Below are 22,130 nucleotides of genomic sequence, written 5' to 3' on the forward strand. Positions count from 1 at the left end.
TTCTAGTTTTGTGTTCTGCTTTACTTGCATTTTAGATTTTATGAACTTGGCATTGTAATAATTTGACTTAGACTTGTTATTTGGCCTTATGACTACTTTTTTGATTATTTTGGTGGTTGTTGTGTAAACTGAGTCGGCTCACAGATAGTCATTTTACGCATTACATTGTTTATCTTATTGTCTTCCACTATATTTCTATTCCAGCCGTGTGGGCTGCATATACAACTGTATAGTTGTAATTATTTCTAACCGTGTGGGATACATATACATAAGTGTGGTTGTGTTTTGTTCCAACCATGTGGACTGTAGTTATTATACTTATACAACCATGTGGCAATGTATCCAAGTTTCATATGTTGTCATTGTTGGTGCTGGGAATTCCGCTCTGTGTAAATCCCCTGTACAAAAATTTGTATGAGCACAGAACCTTTCCTAGCAATCCACATGCTCGATCAGACATGTGTTTGATCAATCAAGCAAGTTCTTGATTGATCAAAGCGCACTTTGATCGAAGCACAAGGTCGCTGGCCTCTTGTGTTGGTATTCAAAATCGATACGCAAAATCGATACAAAGAAAAATGAAACTAGATACGCGGCAGAATTAAAGAACTAATTGTACCTTTCTTCGTAGCTAAAGACCTCAAGATCTTCTGCCATATTTCTCTCCTCTTCTCGGACGTCGTGTGGGCGATGATCTACCAAGACAACACCACCCTCTTTTCTTCTCTTCCAAAACTGCCGACCACAAAAGAGTCGCTAGGATGGGGCACCTTCTAATCTCCTTCCTTCTCTTCTTCTTCCTCTTCTTTCTCTTCTTCCTCTTCTTGCTTTTCTTGCTCTTCTTCCCTTTCTTCAAGCCGCCGCCCACAAGTGGATGGGAAGGGGCACCGGCCACCAAGTGAGAAGGGGGCGCCGACCACCAAGTGAGAAGGGGGGAATAAGGGCGCCGACCCTAAGCAAGGAGAAGGAGAGGGAAAGGGGGGAGGAGAATAGGTTTGTGTCGCCGACCCTAGGAGGAGGAGAGGGGGCGGCAACCACAAGGAGAGAAGGGATTATGGAGAATAAGAAAGTTAGGTTTTAGGGGCCACATCCTACTCCTTTTTATAGACTTGTCGTCAGTTACAAGGAAAGAAAAATTAACAAAATTTTATTTAGAAAAAATCTAAACAAATTTTGTTAGAACAAACCAAGTTAAATTAAACTAAACCAAGTTAAGTTAAACCAAACCAAGTTAAGTTAAACCAAACTAAGTTAAGTTAAATCAAACCAAGTTAAATTAAACCAAACCAAGTTAAGTTAAACCAAACTTGGTTATGGATGGGTGGATGCGAGACTTTATATATAGAAGCTACAACAGGGACCAAGAGGAGGAATTTGTTTTGGCCTCCTGATGGACTTGAGCTTCCTGTATTCGACCCGAACACCCAACTCAAGTTCATCAATAATAACTCATATCACTAAAGGGTCATTATTGAACTACCGCACCAATATCATATTACAATATGGTCTCCTACTTATCATGAGTTATTGAACTACCGCACCATATCCCTGTATTTAAAATATCGTATGTCCATTAATTAAATGAGTTACTGACAACTCATTTAATTAACATCTGACTCCAAGAGTAGTACCACTCAACTTTATTATCATGTTGGACTAAGTCCACCTGCAGGATTTACATAACAATCCTTATGAGCTCCTCAAGAAAACATCATCAACCTAAATAAATAGGACACAGTTTTCATTTATAATCAACAACACACCATATAAATGGTACAATCTCCCAACTTATCGGGTCTATTGATTTAACGAATAAATCTCACCCATTGATAAGTTAAAGAAATAAATACTAAGTATATGTGTTTGTTATTATATCGGGATTAAGAGTGCGCACATTCATAATAATAGAGGTTCTGTTCTTTTATATAGTTAGTATAAATCGAACAACGTCAAATGGTCCAGCTCAATACACACATAGTGTACTAGTGTAATTATATAGTCAAGACAAACTAATACCAATTTATACTACAATCGTTCCAATGGTTTATCCCTATCCATCTTGGTTGTGAGCTACTATTTATAATTTATAAGGAGTCGATAACATGATCTTCTGTGTGGCACCATACACTATGTTATTTACAATATAAATTAAATGGACAACTGCATCGACATATATATAAATATAAAATGTAGATATTTGACCAAAGCGATTCTCATTTCAAAATATCTCAAAAATAGATGTTCATACAAAAGCTAGGCTTACAGTATACATCCCAACAATCTCCCACTTATACTAAAAGACTATGCTTCCATACATTTGATTCCCATCCCCTCAACATGCCCATCAAAAGCTCTCTTCAGAAGGGCCTTAGTGAAAGGATCTGTCAGGTTATCTGTTGATGCAATCTTGGCAACAACTTCTCCTCGCTTTACAATGTCTTGTATCAGGTGGTACTTGCGCTCGATGTGTTTACTTGCCTTATGGGCTCGTGGTTCCTTCGAGTTTGCTATTGCACCACTATTATCACAATAAATTGAGATAATTTTGGACAAATCAGGAATTACATCTAAGTCCATCAAGAAGTTTCTTAGCCATACAACTTCTTTGGTTGCCTCAAAGATTGCCACATACTCAGCTTCCATGGTGGAGTCCGAAACGCATTTCTACTTAACACTCCTCCATGCTATGGCTCTACCTCTCAAAGTAAACACATACCCTGAGATTGACTTATTATTATCCCTATCTGATTGGAAGTCAGAATCCGTGTAACCCACATGGAGAAAATTATCTGTCTGGTAAGACAGCATATAATCTCTTGTCTTTCTCAGGTACTTTAATATATGCTTTACGGCAGTCCAATGTCTTGGTCCTGGGTTACTTTGATATCTGCTAATCATGCCCACGATAAAATAGATATCCGATCTCGTACATAGCATCACATACATTAGGCTTCCTACAGCCGAAACATAAGGAATTGCCTTCATCTCCTCTATCTCCTTTGATGTTTTAGGACATATCTCTTTAGATAAAGGTACTCCATGCCGAAAAAATAGAAAACCTTTCTTAGAGTTTTGCATGTTAAAATGAGCTAGGATAGTATTGATGTATGAAGCTTGAGATAAGCACAACATCTATTTCTTGCAATCCCTTATTACTTTGATCCAAAGAATATGTCCACATTCTCCCAAGTCCTTCATGTTGGATCGAGACCGCGCTAGAGGGGGGGTGAATAGCGCTCGCGGCTAAATTGTTTGTTTATCAGAATTGTAAAACTATCGGTGTATTTAAAACCTCGTTCAGAAATTAATGCAGCGGAAATAAAGTAGAGAAACACACACAGAAGAACACGGAGGATTTAGTTCGTTCGGAGCCTAAGGCGACTCCTACTCGAAGACCCGTGATCCTTGATCGCTTTCGGTGGGCAACAACTATAAGCTCGATAAGAATTACAAATTGAAGTACAACAAATGACAATAATTAATTATACCGACGACAAAGAAATGAAGATCCGGAGCTCCTGGTCGTCGGGCACAAGTAGCAGCACTTCGAAACGTTGTTTGGAGCAGCACGTATAGCACTGGAATCACTTGAAACTTGATATCTTGAAGTGCTGGTCGAAACCCCCTTATAAAGGGTGTTCAAGGCGCCTTGAAGGCTGTTCAAGGCGCCTCCATGCTGCCGAGTCTTCCGCATGGATCAAACTTGATCTGGTCGAACTTCATCTGTTTAAGGCGCCTTAAACCCTGCTCAAGGCGCCTTCCAAGGCTCCTTATCCCCTCATGAAGGTGCCTCCAATGAAGTTTCGCAGCCATGTCAGCTTTTGCACCTGAGGCGCCTCCAAGCTCCATGGAGGCGCCTCGGATACTGTTCATCCGATGAAAAACTCCATTTCTTTGTACCTGCAAGATGTGTTAGTCCCAAACAATATCCTGTAACACAAAGTTAGCATAAATAGCAGAATGAATATGATAAGAAATGTTATGACAATCTTCAGACTGTTCGGGTCTGACTTCGGATTTCCGTCCGGAAACCCTAGGTCGACCCGACGCCTACTGTTCCCTCTACAGGGAACGCGTCCTCACCTACTCCACTCAGGAGATTTACCTGTTGCCAGTCGATCCTCCAGATTGACTGGACTTTTGCTCAGCACTCGACGCTTCCGGACTTTCTGCTGGACATCCGCTTCCCGGCTAGTCCAGTCTTTCATCTGGTTCGCGACACCAAGACTTTCCACCTAGGGTTACCACCCCCTAGGACTTTTGCCTGAAGCCATCGACCTGCCAAGACTTTCCGCATAGGGTTACCACCCCCTATGACCTAGGGTTACCACCCCCTAGGACCTAGGGTTACCACCCCCTAGGGTTTTCCATTTGCCTAACCGCAGCTAGGACTTATGCCTAAGTACCACATAGGACTTTCCTGCAAACTTGTTCAACATATTAGAAATCAAAACACCTTAACTTTGAACCCTTTGACATAATCAAAACATAGGTTCGATCGTCGGATGCTTCCCGCACCAACAATCTCCCCCTTTTTGATTATGGCAATACAGTTCAAAGTTAAGTAAAAAATAAGACAGTAAGTACAGAAACTTAAACATGAATATAAAAAAACTTTATGCTTTCCCTTTGATTATGTTTAAGTTTACTCTTTACTTAACTTCTCTCTCTCCCCCTTTGACATAAATCAAAAAGAAACCTAGGAAAAGAGAAAAATAGTCTATGTAACTTTTCTCTCTCCCTCTTTGCTCTATGAATCACTTAGCTAAGCCTTTTGCAAACATTGAATTTTGAAAATATAGCTTAAGTGAAAATGGACTTATCTTAATTTTGAATAAAATAATACTTATTTTTGAAAAAGAACTTGTTAGTTTTTAGGTTGAAGAGAGAGAGAGCAGCTCAAATTTTAATTTAGATTATTTATTCAGTTGGTCCGTAAGTTCGAGCATGAGTCAAGTTAAATAGCAATCAAATTATCTAATTGGTGTTGATCAGGTATCAGAGCCCTAACGTACAAGCATGCTTAATCTTAATATTTCCATTTCCTTTAGTTTGAGAGATACTTTTAGCTGCGATAAGGCTATTTTTGTCTTTAACAAGTAACTAAGCAAATTTTGTGATATCACAACACTTTAAATTCTTAGTTTTTAAAGAGGGAGTTTAGAAAAAAATTTGATCAAGACTCAGTTTAATTAAGATTTTTATTTTTTAAAGTACTTTTATCAAAGACTTAGCTAAACTTATGAAGATAGTAGTTTTGTTAAGTATTTAACCTTAAAAACTTAGTTTTTCAAAAAAAATTGTTTTGATGAAATTTTGAGAATGCTTTGGAAAATACTTAGCATTTTCAGCAAAACTTAGCATTTGAAAACAATTGCTTTGAGAGACGCTTAGCTAAATTCCCCCCTTTTTTTAAAAAAAAAACTTTAAAAAGTACTTTGCTAAATTTGAAAAACTAATTTTAAAACCAACTCAAAATCACTCCCCCTTAATTAATGCCTTAGTAAATTCTTTGTGTTTAGGAGTTCAAGCATGAGAGGTTAAAAAAAATTATTTTTCTATCTTTCCATCTCACTCATTCTAGATTAACAAGCATGTTTAGCATATGAGTGAGCATAAGATGAAGTTGTCTTTACAGTTGATATAAAACATAAGTTTTGAATTTCAAATGATTTGACATTAAGTTTTGAAAAGATTTTAAAATTAAGTTTTGAAAAGATTTTCAAAATAAGTTTGAAATAATTTTGAAATTGAGTTTAAAAGATTTTTGAAATAATTTTGAAATTGAGATTAAAAGATTTTTGAAATAATTTTGAAATTGAGTTTAAAAGATTTTTGAAATAATTTTGAAATTGAGTTTAAAATATTTTTGAAATAATTTTGAAATTGAGTTTAAAAGATTTTTTGAAATAATTTTGAAATTGAGTTTAAAAGATTTTTGAAATAATTTTGAAATAATTTTGAAATTGAGTTTAAAATATTTTTGAAATAATTTTGAAATTGAGTTTAAAATATTTTTGAAATAATTTTGAAATTGAGTCTAAAAGATTTTTGAAATAATTTTGAAATTGAGTTTGAAATTGAGTTTAAAAGATTTTTGAAATAAAGTTTTTAAAATTATTTTAAGTTAATTAATTTTGAAAATAATTTAGTTGAATTAACTTGATTTAAGTCAATTTTAATTTTAATTTCCTATTCATCTCACCCGATCTAAATTTTCAATCAGGGAACCCTATAATTGTTATAAGATGAATTATGGTTGAATTTTAGGGTCTGGTTTAACTTTTATGTTAGATTCAAGTTTAGCTTTGGGTTCAACAAGTAAGCATTCTTTGGATAAACTTCTAGGCTATGGTGAGTCACAAGGAACTCATTAAAGTAACCATGCCTTCGAGGTTTCCAAATAGTCCTACCCATTGAGCTTAATACTAAACCTTGGTCTAACTAGTTAGGATCCATTTAAGGGTAGCTTCGGTCAGTTCCACTTGGCCAAATGCACCAGGTCGAAGTCATATCTTCCTAGACATGTGATGCCCAAGCTTCCCTAACGTACTATCATCCAAAAACTTCACCAGTACTGTGGGTCAAGTTAAACCTAGCCCGTTTTGATCTAACCTTAATTACCCTGCCGGGTAATCTACTCTTGTTTTACTCATTTCGGATAGATTAGGTTCAGTTACCCTGTTGGGTAGTTCAGTTGGAGGTGCCAGCGAGTCTGGATCCTCCATCTATTTTTATTTAACTTAAGTTGAAATTTACTTTTAATTTTGAATTAATTTTGAATTGAATTTTGAATTTAATTTAATTTCAAATTTTTAATTGAATTTTGAATTTTGAATTTAATTTTGAATTTTTAATTGAATTTTGAATTTTGAATTTAATATCTTTTTTAATTTAATTTTGAATTTTTAATTTAATTTTAAATTTTTAATTGAATTTTGAATTTTGAATTTAATTTCTTTTTTAATTTAATTTTGAATTTTGAATTTAATTTTGAATTTTGAATTTAATTTTGAATTTTAATTTAATTTTGAATTTTGAATTTGTAGTTTGAATTTTGAATTTTTAAATTTTAATTTCAAATTTAATTTGAATATTAATTTGAATTATGTTCTTAATATTATTTTTCTATTAGCTCCCCCTGGATCATAGCCTCGATATGGTCTATCAAGGTAATAGACTTGATCCTTGGGGACCCAATAGTGACCAGTTCCAACTTGATTAACCAAGTTCGATTTTGGCACCCATGCTTGGACAATTTTTCTATTATTTCTATTAACTAGCGATAAATATGATTTGTATTTTATTTTAGTTTTAAATCCAAGTCCAGTTTTGTTATAAACGGCTCGCTGTTTTCCAAGAATCAAATCCAGATTCTTTGAGCCCAAGGTGAACCGTTCCAACGTGTCCTTGAGTTCTTTAATTTGAGCTTTCAAATTGAAATTTTCTTCCTCAAGTTGTTGGACTTGAGTTGAACTTCAAATTTGAACTGACTCTGTTAAAGAGCTCGAGTCAGTCGCTTCCTTGAGGGCTGTTACCTCCTTTTGGAGCGACTTAACCCGGACGTTGGATTTAGCCAACTTTTTTACTAAGTAAGGTAATAATTCATGCAAGTTATCTAATTGAAATTCTGCGAGTAGTGAACCTACAGTGGGTTTTGGTCCTTCAAAAACTAATGTCGATTCGTGGCTTCGATCAGACTCAGTCTCGGATTCGCTCTCGGTTTCTGACTCATACTCGGACTCAGTTTCCGCTACGGTTGCTAGTATTGGTAGAGCGAGGAAGCTCGTCGGTTCTTCTACGTCGAACCCGGATTCATCTGAAAACTCGGACCATATCTTTTCCTCTGTCTTACTTGTACCTGCAACCATCGTAATACCTTCCTCGGCCGAAGTAGTATTATTCTGCTCATCTAATTCAAATAAATCATTTATTAAATTATGCTTACTTACTTGAGCGTCGGAAGTGCCCTCGTGTAGTTTCATCAACTTTTGCCACAACTCTTTTGCACTTGCGAAGGGGCCGATGCGGTTCAGTTCTTCATTGGTTAGGCCACATTGTAGCATGCAGGTTGCTTTGACATTGGCTTCAACTTTTTTCATTGTGCTAGAATCCCAGTTGATGCATGAGATAAGTTCTCCGGTGCCGTCACGTGGAAGTTCGAGTCCGGTCTGGATGATGATATACATCTCGACTTGCGTCTTGAGGTGGTATTCCATCCGGTTCTTCCAGTATCCAAAGTCCTCGCCAGAAAAGAGCGGCGGTCGGACGGTGCAGAATCCTTCTTGGAATGCCATTTTAAAAGAACCTTGCACACAAAAAATAGCAAAAAAAATGTACTAGGACTTGATCCTGGATTAGCAGTGCGGTATGGAAGGATAGAAATAAAAGTTCACCAGTTTTGAGAAAAAATAATAAAATAATAAAATATTATTAAAAAATATTTAAAAAATATTATTTCAAATTTTGCCAAATTCAATATTTTATCAATACTAATAAACCGTGAAAGGATGAAAATGAATTTTTCGAAAATAATTTTGGAGGGAAAAAATGACAAAGCCACGAAAAATGCTTGAATGGTGGTTGCGCCAATTCAAAGCGACCCCGCTCTGATACCAATTGTTGGATCGAGACCGCGATAGAGGGGGGGTGAATAGCGCTCGCGGCTAAATTGTTTGTTTAGCGGAATCGTAAAACTATCGGCGTATTTAAAACCTCGTTCAGAAATTAATGCAGCGGAAATAAAGTAGAGAAACACACACAGAAGAACACGGAGGATTTACTTCGTTCGGAGCCTAAGGCGACTCCTACTCGAAAGCCCGCGATCCTTGATCGCTTCCAGTGGGCAACAACTATAAGCTCGATAAGAATTACAAATTGAAGTACAACAAATGACAATAATTAATTATACCGACGACAAAGAAATGAAGATCCGGAGCTCCTGGTCGTCGGGCACAAGTAGCAGCACTTCGAAACGTTGTTTGGAGCAGCACATAGCACTGGAATCACTTGAAACTTGATATCTTGAAGTGCTGGTCGAAACCCCCTTATAAAGGGTGTTCAAGGCGCCTTGAAGACTGTTCAAGGCGCCTTCATGCTGCCGAGTCTTCCGCGTGGATCAAACTTGATCTGGTCGAACTTCATCTGTTTAAGGCGCCTTAAACCCTGCTCAAGGCGCCTTCCAAGGCTCCTTATCCCCTCATGAAGGCGCCTCCAATGAAGTTTCGCAGCCAAGTCAGCTTTTGCACCTGAGGCGCCTCCAAGCTCCATGGAGGCGCCTCGGATACTGTTCATCCGAGGAAAAACTCCATTTCTTTGTACCTGCAAGATGTGTTAGTCCCAAACAATATCCTGCAACACAAAGTTAGCATAAATAACAGAATGAATATGATAAGAAATGTTATGACAATCTCCAGACTGTTCGGGTCTGACTTCGGATTTCCGTCCGGAAATCCTAGGTCGACCCGACGCCTATTGTTCCCTCTACGGGGAACGCGTCCTCACCTACTCCACTCAGGAGATTTACCTGTTGCCAGTCGATCCTCCAGAATGACTGGACTTTTGCTCAGCACTCGACGCTTCCGGACTTTCTGCTGGACATCCGCTTCCCGGCTAGTCCAGTCTTTCACCTGGTTCGCGACACCAAGACTTTCCACCTAGGGTTACCACCCCCTAGGACTTTTGCCTGAAGCCATCGACCTGCCAAGACTTTCCGCATAGGGTTACCACCCCCTATGACCTAGGGTTACCACCCCCTAGGGTTTTCCTCTACCTAGGGTTACCACCCCCTAGGACCTAGGGTTACCACCCCCTAGGGTTTTCCATTTGCCTAACCGCAGCTAGGACTTATGCCTAAGTACCACTTAGGACTTTCCTGCAAACTTGTTCAACATATTAGAAACCAAAACACCTTAACTTTGAACCCTTTGACATAATCAAAACATAGGTTCGATCGTCGGATGCTTCCCGCACCAAGACTTCATATCAAACTGCTTGGATAACCATACCCTTACGTCTGACAACACTTTGACATTGTTGTCAATGAGCAAAATGTTATTTACATATAGTACAAGAAATATCATCACGTTTCTGTCACTTTTTTTTTGTATACACAAGACTCATCTGGACACTGAATGAATCCATAAGATTAAATTACTTTATCAAATCGGATGTTCCAAGATCTCGAAGCTTGCTTCAATCCATAAATGGACCGATTGAGTTTGCATACAAGATGCTCTTTGCCCTTTGCAATGAATCTCTCTGGTTGCTTCATATAGATATTTTCTTCAAGACTTCCGTTAAGGAAAGCTGTCTTGACATCCATTTACCAAACCTCATAATCCATATGAGCAGCAATAGATAAAAGAACTCGGATAGACTTGAGTATGGCTACCAGTGAAAAGTGTTCCTCATAATCGATTCCCTCTTTCTGAGTATACTCCTTCGCAACAAGCCTCGCTTTAAAGGTGTCCACCTTCCTTCCTTTTGTAGAGTCATTTATATCTAATGGCTTTTACATCATTTGGTGGTTCTACAAGCTCCCAGACTTGATTAGAATACATAGATTCTATTTCAGAATTCATTGTACTTTGTCAAGATGCTGCATCTTTATCTTGGAGTGCTTCAGCATATGTCCAGGGATCAAGTTCATGTTCACCAGGAATCAAGTCTGAAGACTCTCCTAAAAACATAAATCTATCAGGTTGCCGAACAACCCTCCCACTACGATGAGGTACTACCTGTAATTGTGCATCATTTATAACACGTGTTACAGTTACTTGTGGTATCTCATCTTGTACCGTTGGTACTAAATTAGACGTGTCCTCTCTTATTTCCTCAAGAACAATTTTACTCATGGGCTTGTAGTTCATTACATAATCCTCTTCTAAAAATCGAGCATTGGTGCTAATAATGACCTTCTAATCTTTAGGACTATAAAACAAACCACCTTTCGTTCCTTTAGGATATCCCACGAACAAGCGAACTTCTGTACGTAATTCTAACTTATCAGCGTCTCCCTTCAGCACATATACTGGACTACCCCAAATCTGAATATATTTTAAACTAGACTTACGCTCATTCCATAATTCTGTGGGAGTAGAAGGTACTGACTTAGAAGGTAATAAGTTCAGAATGTACACCGTCGTTTCCATAAACAAATTTGGTAATTCTAAATAACTCATCATTGATCTAACTATTTCCATAAGTGTCATATTCCTTCATTCCGCTACACCATTCTGTTGGGGTGTACCAAGTGCAGACAATTGGGATTGAATCCCGGCCTCTGATAAGTAATTTCTAAACTCTCCTAAGAGGTACTCTCCACTACGATCAGACTGTAGTGTATTGATACTCTTACCCTGACATTTCTCCACATCAGCCTTGTACTCTTTGAACTTATCAAAACACTCAGGCTTGTGGTGCATCAAGTAAATGTACCCATATCTCGAATAGTCGTCTATAAAAGACACAAAATATTCAAAATCACCTCTCGCCTGGATAGTCATAGGTCTACACAAATCAGAATGAACCAATTCCAACACTTCTTTGGCTCTATACCCCTTTGCCTTAAAAGGCCTTTTGGTCATTTTTCCTTCCAAGCAAGATTCGCAGGTTGGAAAGTTTTTCACTACCAATGAACCCAAAGGTCCATCAACTATTAACCTTTGAATCCTACTCAAGTTAATATAACCAAGCCTTAGATGCCAAAGATATGTTTGGTTCATTTTTGAAGGTTGCTTTCTCTTATTAGATTTAGAAGATGTGTTATTAATTTCCATTTGTTACATCATGGGAGTTATTGGATTAAGAGTGTACAAATTGTCAACCAACGTACCAGAAAAGATAACCTCCCTATTTTTCTTGACAACTACTTTGTCATCAAAAGAAACAGAATATCCATCCATAAATAATTTAGAAAGTGAAATCAAGTTCTTTCTAAAACATGGTACGTAAAGACAATTTCTCAAAATCAATGTTTTATTCTTATCAAAAGATAAATAAACATCTCCCACTACAACAACCGCCACTCTCGTAGCATTGCCCATGTAGATGATGATTTCCCCTTCATGTAGTCGTCGGGTTTCCTGGAACCCCTGCAATGAATTGCAGACATGATCAGTGGCTCTCGTATCTACACACCAGGTACTGGTAGATAACAGTACTCCTAAACATATTTCAATAACTAATGAATGAGATATACCTTTATTGTTCTCTTTTCTGCGAGGACAGTCCACCTTCTAATGTCCAGACTACTTGCATATGAAGCACTTGCCCTTCGGCTTCTTCACGCCTGCTTGCGGTCCAGTCCCTTGAGGTCGAATCACTTTCTTTGCTAAACCAACTTGTTTCTTTTTCTTCTTCCTGCCTTTCGGCTTAGAAGCAAAAACGTTTTCAGTAATGTGAATTTGAGAACTTTGACGAAATAACCCTTCTGCTACTTAGAGTTTTGTCAGAAGTTCTGCCAATGAATAAGTCCTTTTGTTAATGTTATAGTTCAGGCAGAACTGCTCAAAACTCTTGGGTAGCATTTGGAGAATGATATCGACCTAGGTTTCCCCATCGATTTCAGCTCTAAGGATTTGTATCTCGTTCAAGTGAGCCATCATTTTGAGGATATGATCCCTCACGAGTGTCCCCTCAATCATGGTGGTTGTCATCAGGTTTCTCATAGCCTCCTGCCTGGCAGTCCGATTCTGGTGTCCGAAGAGTTCTTTGAGATTGTACATCATGTTATAGGCAGTAGGCATGACCTGATGCTGATGTTGCAGCACATTTGAAATAGAAGTCAAAATGTAACATCGCGCCATCTCATCTACCTTGACCCATTTCCTATGTCTGTCAATCTCCTATTCACTAGAATCGCTATCAAGAATATTAGGACAGACCTTAAAATGTATGAATTTGTATCCTTCAGCAGTTAAGACAATGTCCAAGTTTCGTTTCCAATCAATATAATTGGGATCAATAAGTTTGTTTTCTTTTAAAATAGCAGCAAGAGAATTGAAAGCCATTTTGAAATCCTGAGAATCACAAATAAAATATTTGGTCAAAACTTTAGAATTTAAAATAATATTGATTCCTCGAACAATATAACTTAAATTCACCAACACCTCAAAACAACCTGAATTTTGTATGCCACGATAGTGTGGATGTATACTAATTTAAACACAACCTTGGACTTGAGTTAAGCAAGTCAAAGGGAGGTCAATAGATCAACCGATCGATTGAATTGTGGTCCAATCGATCAACCAATCGATTGAAGATGTACTGCGAGTTAAGGCTAGCCCAATCGATCAGTCGATCGATTAGGAAGCGTTATCGCAAGCACAAAACATTCCCCAATCAATCAGCTGATCGATTAGACACCGCCAATAGATCAGTCGATCGATTGGAGGCTGGTTTTCTTACGTGCAAACGTAAGGAAGCCTGAATCGATCGGTCGATCGATTCAGGTCATTTCCAGCAAAGCACAGAGGCGCACTGAATCGATCAACCGATCGATTTAAGCCTCCCCAATCGATTGGCCAATCGATTGGGATATGACCATTGCGAAGGAAGTGTCGAGTTTAAAGTAGTGACAAGCCTTCTTCATTTACAACTCTCCACCTCCTCTTCTCACGATTCTCTCAAGTGATCTCGCCAGTTCTTGAAGCTTCTTGGAGCAAAGTGTTGTTGCACTTCTAAGATCAAGAGGCGTTCCACACAAGAAGAAGAAGTTGTTGGACCCCATGGTTATTTTGATGTGATCAGCCAAGTTAGGTTAGGTCCTGTTTGGTTTTGATCCCTATGTCTAAGTGTGCAGGAGCTTAGGAGCATAGGAAGTCGAGCGGAAGACGCAGCTGGCGAGAAGGACGACACGAGAAGGGAGCCGACGGGCTCGATGCGTCCAAGGGACGAAAGAGCTGCGAAAGAGTACACCGGTGACGAGAAGAACGTACGTGACGTTCGAGGGAAGAGAAGCCGGAGCGAAAATCTGCTCGAGGAGAAGGCCGGAAATTGAGTTCGGGTGAGCCCTATTTCGGTTGGTCGCAATCACCCAAGTGAACAGAGCAGTGGAAGATCTAAAGAAAAGCTAGAGATATTTATACACTGCAGCATTGAGGGTGCCCTCCACATTAAGGGTGCCCTCCATAGCATTGAGGGTGCCCTTAAACCAGTCAAAGTGATCGTTTCGCATTTAGATAAAACTTTATCCAAATGCCATGCTGGAGGCACCCTCCATGCTTATGGGAGGCGCCCTCAAGCCCAAGATAGAGTTTTTAGGCTCTATAAAAAGGGCCCTGGAGCTAGGAAATTAATCATCAACTCTTGTCCTAACTTCCTAGCAACTATTTAAGCTTTTATTGTGTAAAAGGCTTCTCCGCCTTTAGATAAGGAGATTCTGACTTAGCTTTTCTGTTGGGTCGTGGCGGCCGGCTAGAAGGGAGGTTGAATAACTTGCAAAAATAAAAACACAACCCTTCTCGAACTTCTTAAACTAACACTTGCATAATAATGAAATAGACAGAAAGTAAAAGAAGAGACAAGAGGATTTTTACTTAGTTACAACCGGGGAGGTTGTTAATCCAAGGAAAGTGTAGCACTAAATACTCCTTCAGGTGGAGAAGCCTCTTACAGCAGTGAAGCGCAAAAACAACGAAGTTAATCTAGAAATGAAGCGTACAAGTGTTGGAAATGAATTGCTTGAGTTGATTGAAAGCTTCTGGACCAAGGCTGTATTTATAGCCTTGGTCGGGGTGCCCCGAAGTGTTTCGAGCGCCCTGGGGGGGATAAAACTTTATCCCCAACGTACAGATCTCGGTCAAACCGAGATCTGGATATAATTTCGATCTGGGCGCCCAGAAGGGTTCAGGGCGCCCCGGACTGTTCTGGGCGCCTTGAAGCCCAAAGTCAATAGGAGTTGACTTTTTCGGTCTGGGCCCTCTGCTCCGGGTCTGCTCGCCTCGGTCCGGGTCTTCCACTCCGGTTCCGTTCGTTTGGGTGATCTTTGCCATCCAGAATAGGACTCACCCGAACCTAACTTTCGGTCTTCTCGAGTAGGCTTCCGTTCCGGTTTCTCGTCCCTCAAAATCGTCGGGTGCTTCCTTCTCGTCCGCCAGCGTACTCATCCACAGTCTTCGTCCCTCAGTCGCACCCCGTGTCGACCTTCTCGCTAGTTGCATCTCTTGCTCCCCGAGCAGTCTTCCGCTCCGGCTTCTCGTCCCTCGGAACCACCGCACGCTTCCTTCTCGTCCGCCTGTGTACTCTTCCTCAGCGCCTCGTCCCTCGGACGCACCGCATGCCGTCCTTCTCATTAGCTGCGTCTTCCGCTCGACTACCTATGCTCCTAAGCTCCTGCACACTTAAACACAAGGTTAAAAACACACAGGACCTAACTTAACTTATTGATCACACCAAAACAACCTTGGGGTTCCAACAATCTCCCCCTTTTTGATGTGAGCAACCCAAGTTAAGTTACGGTAAATAGATATAAAAAGTAAACTAACTGATTTTGCAATTAAAGTACAAAAAGATAGAAAATTTAAATTTTGGTCTACCTCCCCCTAGACTTATATTTTTCCTCCTCCCCCTTTGATCACATAAAAATTGGGGTTCCGGAAAAAATCTAAGGGTTAAAACTTAAAAAATTTTGAAAATAATTTCAATGATTAAAAATTTCTAGGTTAGATAAATTCTTAGTTAGAGAATTTGCAAAGGAAATATTAAATATTTCTTAACTTAAATTTTTGAATTTTCTAAGTTAAAACATTAGGTAAGAAAATTTTCTAAAAAAAATTTAAGCAATAATTTCTAGTTTTCAGAATAAATTATAACTTAGGCAAAAAAAAAATTGAGAATTTTTCTAAGTAAAAAAAATTTTACGCACGAAAATTTTTCTAAGTATAAAAATATTTTAAAAAGATTTCCAAAAAAATGTTTTAAAAACTTTTTAAAGCATTTATTAAATTTTAATACTTTACCGGAAAGTTAATTAAATATTTTATTTCAATATTTTGGCTTCCAGGTCGTAGCGAGGCACTAGGCCTTCTTGGTTATTGGAGCAACAACCACTTCCTTAGACTAAGCCTCATAAAGAAACTAATTGTTTAATTTTCTCACTGAAAGTGCTAAATCCAATTAAAAGTTCAAATTAAACATGACTTTGGAACCCAATAATGGTTCCAGCCTACTGGATTAACTAAAAATTTCTTAGGGACATACCTTTTTGAAATGTTCCTAATTTGTCCCTTATGATATCTAAAATACCAATTTAAATTGTTAAATTTTCTAACATTGGTATTAGATGAGCATGCATGGTTTTTCAAGTTATTTGCTTGTACTTTTAAATTATCATTTTCTACTTTTAATTTTTCATTTTCTAATTTAATTTTGTCGAATTCTTCTATTGGACAAGATTCAGCTAATATTATTTTAAAATTCTTAATTTCATTTTCTAATTTACAGCAATCCTTAGTTAACAATTTAATAAACTTAAATAGTTTATCGAGAGGAAGAGATCATACCTGACTTACCTTGTCGATCTCGTTGTATGTTCTCCCCCTGAATTGCTGCTATCTTCCGACGTAGCTCCCCCTTCATCGATACTCTCGATTATCATTTCGGAAGAGCTTGACTCGCAGTCGTCGTCTTGATGACTTGCCATTAATGCAAGTCCGGAGAAGGCTTCGACTTCCGATTCGAACGACGTATCATCCCACGTCGCTTTTAATGCCTTGCGTTTTTAAATAGGCTTCTTACCTTTATCCGTGTCCTTATTCCTCAGCTTGGGGCAGTTGTCATTGACATGCCCTTGTTCATTGCAGTGGTAGCAGCGGATCGTCCTTTTCTTTCTACCCCGCGGATGGTTAGTTTTTCTAGAATTACATAACTTCTTAAATCATCTTACCATCATTACCATTTCCTCATCGTCGAGAGAGGACTCTAACTCAGATTCGTCTCTTGATACTTTGAGGGCGATGTTATGCTTGGGCTCCTTCGTACCTGCACATCTTGATTCATGCACTTCAAATGTGGAAAAGAATTCTTCTAATGTAATTTTTTCTAAATCTTTCGAAATATAAAAGGCATCTACTAGTGATGCCCATTTTGTATTTCTAGGAAATGAATTGAGGGCGTACCTTAGTGAATCTCGGTTACTTATCTTTTCTCCGAGATTCGAGAGTCCGGTGATGATTTCCTTAATTCTTGAGTACAGATGCGCAACTGTCTCATCTTCCTCAAGTCGCAGGCTGGTGAGCTGGTTGCGGAGTAAATCTCATTTTACGAGTTTGGCTTCGGACGTTTCTTCGTGCAGCTCAAGGAACTTCTCCCAAAGTTCTTTCGTGGAGTCGTAGTTGCCGATCCGGTTGACTTCTTGTGGTGGAAGAACGGTTAGTAGATGGTACTCCGCTTTGCCATTTGCCACGTAGTAGGCCTGCTCCTTCTTCGTCCAGTGGTATTTCTCCTTACCTTCCGGTGTAGTAAAACTGAATTCCATAATTAACATTAAATCAAAATCGATTTTAAAAAAATACCTGCATTCACTTTTTCCAACTAGTGAATTCCCCTTCAAACTTCAGCAGGTAGATGTTTGGTCTGGCCATTATTTCATTGCTTCGTTTGACGGTTAGTCCTCCTGAAGCGCCTTGGCTCTGATACCACTTGTTGGGTCACGGCGGGCGGCTAGAAGAGGGGTTGAATAGCATGCAAAAATAAAAACACAACCCTTTTCGAACTTCTTAAACTAACACTTGCATAATAATTAAATAGACGAAAAGTAAAAGAAGAGGCAAGAGGATTTTTACTTGGTTACAACCGGGGAGGATGTTAATCCAAAGAAAGTGTAGCACTAAATACTCCTTCAGGCGGAGAAGTCTCTTACAGCAGTGAAGCGCAAAAACAACGAAGCTAATCTAGAAATGAAGCGTACAAGTGTTGGAAATGAATTGCTTGAGTTGATTGAAAGCTTCTAGACCAAGGCTGTATTTATAGCCTTGGTCGGCGTGCCCCGAAGTGTTCCGGGTGTCCTAGGGGGATAAAACTTTATCCCCAACGCACAGATCTCGATTTGACTGAGATCTGGATATAATTTTGGTCGGGGCGCCCCAGACTGTTCTGAGTGCCCGAAAGCCCAAAGTCAACAGGAGTTGACTTTTTCAGTCCGGGCCCTCTGCTCCGGGTCCACTCGCCTCGGTCCGGGTCTTCCACTCCGGTTTCGTTCGCTTGGGTGATCTCTGTCATCCGAAATAGGGCTCACCCGAACCCAACTTCCGGTCTTCTCGAGCAAGTTTCCGCTCCGGCTTCTCGTCCCTCGGAATCGTCGCGTGCTTCCTTCTCGTCCGCCAGCGTACTCATCCGCAGTCTTCATCCCTCAGTCGCACCCCGTGCCGACCTTCTCGCTAGCTGTGTTTCTTGCTCCCCGAGTAGTCTTCCGCTCCGGCTTCTCGTCCCTCGGAACCATCGCACGCTTCCTTCTCGTCCGCTGGTGTACTCTTCCGCAGCACCTCGTCCCTAGGATGCACTACATGTCGTCTTTCTCGCTAGTTGCGTCTTCCGCTCGACTACCTGTGCTCCTAAACTCCTGCACACTTAGACACAAGATTAAAAACACACAGAATCTAACTTAACTTGTTAATCACACCAAAACAACCTTAGCGTTCCAACATTTTCAACCGCCTTGGATTAACAACCACCTAGGTTGTAACCAAGTCAATCCCTGAGTCTCTTCTTTAATTCTGTTCTTTTATTTTTATTTATTATTATTTCACATTAAGAGTTGAAAGAACGAGGAGGGTATTTTTTTTATTTCAGATAATTCACCCCTCCCTCTTGCCGGCCCGCTGCACCAAAATTAGTATCAGAGCCCAACCGCCTCAGAAGGACTAACCGCCGACTGAAGCATCAAGATCAAGACGATGGCCGATGTAAGCATTCATCCTCCAAAATTCGACGGAGACTTCGAACAATGGAAACGCTGGATGGAGGTATTTTGCAAAACAAATTTTGAAATTCTGTTAATAATGAAATACGGCTTTGTAGTTCCAAAAGATAAAGAAGAATACCAATGGACGAAGAAGGAGCAAGCCGATTTCATGGCGAATGACAAAGCAGAGTTTTATCTACTCAGTGTTCTTCCACCCCAGGAGGTCAATCAAATTGGCAGCTATGACTCCGCCAAAGATCTCTGGGAGAAGTTCCTAGAACTCTACGAAGGCACCTCGGAAGCAAAGTTAGCAAGGCGAGACATTCTCCGAACCCAGCTAACAAACCTGAGGATGAACAATGGAGAAAAGGTAGCGCAACTCCAAACACGAATCAAGGAACTGATTACTCAACTAAATAATCTTGGAGAATCAGTAACAAATCGAGATTCAATTCGGTATATGCTCAACACCTTCCCGAGAACTTCAGAATGAGCTTCCTTAGTAGATACATACTACATCTCTAAGGATTTTGAGGTAAGTACGCTAGAAAATTTGTTTTCTACTTTTGAACTTCATGAATCTCGAATTGCAGAACCTAAAGAAATAAAAAAAGTCAAATCTTAATATAGCCCTAAAAGCCAAGATGGGTGATCCTGACTCCGAAGCATCGATCGATGAAAATGAAGTGGCTCTACTGGTAAGAAAGTTCAATAAATTTATTAAAACTAATAAATTTAAATCACAGTCGAGAAAGCAATATCGAAATAAAAAGACGACCCCGTTGCTACAACTGTAATGAAGAAGGGCATATCAAAGATGACTGCCCAAAACTGAAGAGCAAAGATAAGGAAAAGAACAAGAAACTAGCTCGGCCTAAACATAACCTCCAAGCCATGTGGGATGATTCGTCGCCCTTCGAATCTGAAGTCGAAGCCTACGTCAGACTTGCCATAACAGCAAATCACTAAGTAGAAGATGAGACAAGCTCGGAGATGAACATCGAGGTAGGGGAGGATCAGAAGAAGAAAGCTGCGATGAAGGGGGAGCATCAGAAATTGAGGTAAGTGAGGTACGTGCTGTATCTCCTAAGTAGTCTTTTAAGTTTATCAAGATTCTTACAAAAGATTTAGTGAATTCAGAAAAAGAAATTGCTGATTTAAAAAGATAGCTAGATAATTTAAATTCAGAAAATAATAAATTAAAAATGCAAATTGAAAGTTTGAAAATAAATGCATGCTTATCGAATTTATGGAATTTATGCAAATAACTCTCAAAAATCAAAACTTAGAATTTATGAAAAGTTAAACTGGTACATTAGAAAATATCAATGACAACTTAGAAGAATACCTAGAGAATATGTACCCCCCCCCCCAAGATATTTAACCAACCCAGTAGGAAGGAACTTATATTGGGTTCCGAAATCGTACTTAGTTTAAATTTTTTTAATTTAAAACTTTCAAAAAAATGAAATATTTAAATTCCTTAAAAAGCTTTGTCTAGAAGTGGTTGATGATCCAATAACCAAGAAGGCCTAGTGCCTCGCCATAGCTTAGAAGCCGATTATCGAATTGAATATTTAATTGACAAATTGATTAAGATAATGCTTTTAAATCGTTGTCAATTATTTAAAAATTTCATAACTCAGAAAATTTTTTTGAAACTTATTTTATTTATACCCTGTCTTTTTTTTATGTGATCAAAGGAGGAGAAATAGGTATAAGTTTGGGGAGTTAAAATTAAAAAAAATTCTAAAATCAATTTTGTTGCAATTTCTTTTATTGCAAACTTTATACTTAAAATATTTTTTACTACTTGTCTGTTATTACCCTAACTTGAACTTGGGTTGATGCACATCAAAAAACGGGAGATTGTTAGACCCCGTGGTTGTTTTGAGGTGATCAACCAAGTTAGGTTAGGTCCTATTTGATTTTGATTCCTGTGTCTAAGTGTGCAGGAGCTTAGGAGCATAGGAAGTCGAGTGGAAGACGCAGTTGACGAGAAGGGCAGCACGGGAAGGGAGTCGACGGGCTCGGTGCATCCGAGGGACGAAAGAGCTGCAGAAAAGTACACCGATGGACGAGAAGAACGTACGCTACGCTCGAGGGACGAGAAGCCGGAGCGGAAGCCTGCTTAAGGAGAAGGTCGAAAATTGGGTTCAGGTGAGCCCTATTTCGGTTGGCCGCAATCACCCAAGCGAACGGAGCAGCGGAAGATCCAAAGAGAAGCTGGAGCTATTTATACGATGCAGCATTGAGGGTGCCCTCCATAGCATTGAGGGCGCCCTCAAACCAGTCAAAGTGATCTTTTCGTATTTGGATAAAACTTTATCCAAATATCACGTTGGAGGCACCCTCCATGCTTATGAGAGACGCCCTCAAGTCGAAGATAGAGATTCCAGGCCTTATAAAAAGGGCCCTGGAGCTAGGGAATTAATCATCAACTCTTGTACTAATTTCCTAACAACTACTTAAGCTTTTATTGTGTAAAAGGCTTCTCCTCCTTCAGAGAAGGAGATTCTGACTGAGCTTTTCAACCGCCTTGGATTAACAACCACCTAGGTTGTAACCAAGTCAATCCCTGAGTATCTTCTTTAATTCTATTCTTTTATTTTTATTTATTATTGTTGCACCTTAAGAGTTGAAAGAATGAGAAGGGTATTTTTTTTTTTGTTTTAGACAATTCACCCCTTCCCTCTTGCCGCCCGTTGCACCAACAGAAGCTAGCTAGGGTTTCATTTGTGTAAATCTTGTAAGATTTTCTTTGTATTCGCTTCTTCTTATCTTCTTGTTGTATTGAGAGGTTGTACAAGGCTTATCCGCCTTCGGTAGTTACCGAGAAGAAGTGTTGTTCTTAGTGGAGAGTGTGTCATGTGTGGATCCTTGGATTAGTCATCTCTTCTTTAAGTGGATACCAAGTAAATCCTTATATTAGCATTGTGAGTTTTGCTTCAAGTTCTATCCACTGCATATCATCATCATGAAGCAAGCAAACGGACGCAACGAGCTATTCACCCCCCTCCCCTCCCCTCCCCTCCCCTCCCCTCTAGCTACAAATCGACCCTAATAGATAAGAAATTGTCAAACGTAGAGAAGTCGTCTTTAGGTTTAATCGAAATATATTAAATTAAAATAAAAGATGATCCCTAACATCAACTAAACAATTATTTTAAAAGACCCTGCACCCTAAGATGTAAAAAATGGAAAAATCCTAATAGAAAAAAAATCT

Source organism: Zingiber officinale, chromosome 2A (genome assembly GCF_018446385.1).
Source record: "Zingiber officinale cultivar Zhangliang chromosome 2A, Zo_v1.1, whole genome shotgun sequence".
In the NCBI taxonomy this organism is placed as follows: Eukaryota; Viridiplantae; Streptophyta; class Magnoliopsida; order Zingiberales; family Zingiberaceae; genus Zingiber; species Zingiber officinale.